General features: G+C 46.2%; 1 long non-coding RNA gene across 1 annotated transcript in view; it reads left to right on the top strand.

Moving 5' to 3' along the window:
* Positions 1 to 735: 735 nt before the first annotated feature.
* LOC127744477 (uncharacterized) overlaps positions 736 to 890 on the top strand; it is a 2,437-nt gene continuing 2,282 nt past the window's right edge. Inside the window, exon 1 of the long non-coding RNA XR_008005464.1 lies at positions 736 to 890. This exon is cut by the window's right edge and continues 178 nt beyond it. This is a non-coding gene — a long non-coding RNA (uncharacterized LOC127744477).

The following is an 890-nucleotide window of genomic DNA, read 5'->3' as shown; positions in this document are numbered from 1 at the left end:
CCACTCCGCTCGTGCGATGGTCGATACCGGCGCCACGAGACGAGGCTACTTCCATCCAAGGGAAAAGTCAAGCCCCGGTAAGCAAGCCATGATCATGATAAGAGGGAGAAGACTATTCATTCATCGTCATGAAAGGCAAATAAAAGGCTTTAGCAGCCCATTCTTGAACACGAACACGAACCCTGATCCTAGTACTATACTAGTGGGTAGGGCTTATTATGGAATAGGAAAAGAAACCCCGGGAGGTCCCCCGTGTTTAATAGCATATCCAGTTTCTGCCTGGTTTGCTCTTTCTTTGCCGCGGACCAATGTGAGAAGCCCTATTAAGTGACTGATTGTGTTGAGTCGGATACCTCTTTCGAACGTCTTACTAAATGGACTTCGTTCCTTGAAAGCGCTCTCTGCTTGATCTGGCACTACTACTAGAAATTCGGGTGATAGACGAAGGCGTTGCGTTGGTCCATCGGTGCCTTAGGGGCAATCGCGCCAGTGTATAAAAAGACATTTGCAATTTTTACAGTAGCGAGGAGACAATAAATTAGGATTCCGGCGGCTTTTGCCACTTATGATCAGTGTTCACAAGAGCGAGACGGTTCAATGTCTTACACAATGTTCAAGCAGCATTCTTGCCGGAAGGATTTTTTAGGAAGCCCGGACACCTACCGAACATCCCTGAAGGATGGAACAACATGATGAAGAAGGCGGCGAAAGAAAGTATAGAGGAAAATCTGGGAAGAGAACAAGGAGATCTCTGAAAAGGGGAGGCAAGGAAGTAGTAGAAATGTTGAAGAGGAGACAACCCGCTCTTGAACTTAAGACTATGCGCGTCGCGTGCTCGATCTAGCAATTGTTTTGATGAACTGAACTTTCATTAAAAAAGAAAGAAGAGA

This window comes from Arachis duranensis, unplaced genomic scaffold, assembly GCF_000817695.3.
Source record: "Arachis duranensis cultivar V14167 unplaced genomic scaffold, aradu.V14167.gnm2.J7QH unplaced_Scaffold_36105, whole genome shotgun sequence".
Taxonomy (NCBI): domain Eukaryota; kingdom Viridiplantae; phylum Streptophyta; class Magnoliopsida; order Fabales; family Fabaceae; genus Arachis; species Arachis duranensis.
This window is presented reverse-complemented; position numbering and strand designations above follow the sequence as displayed.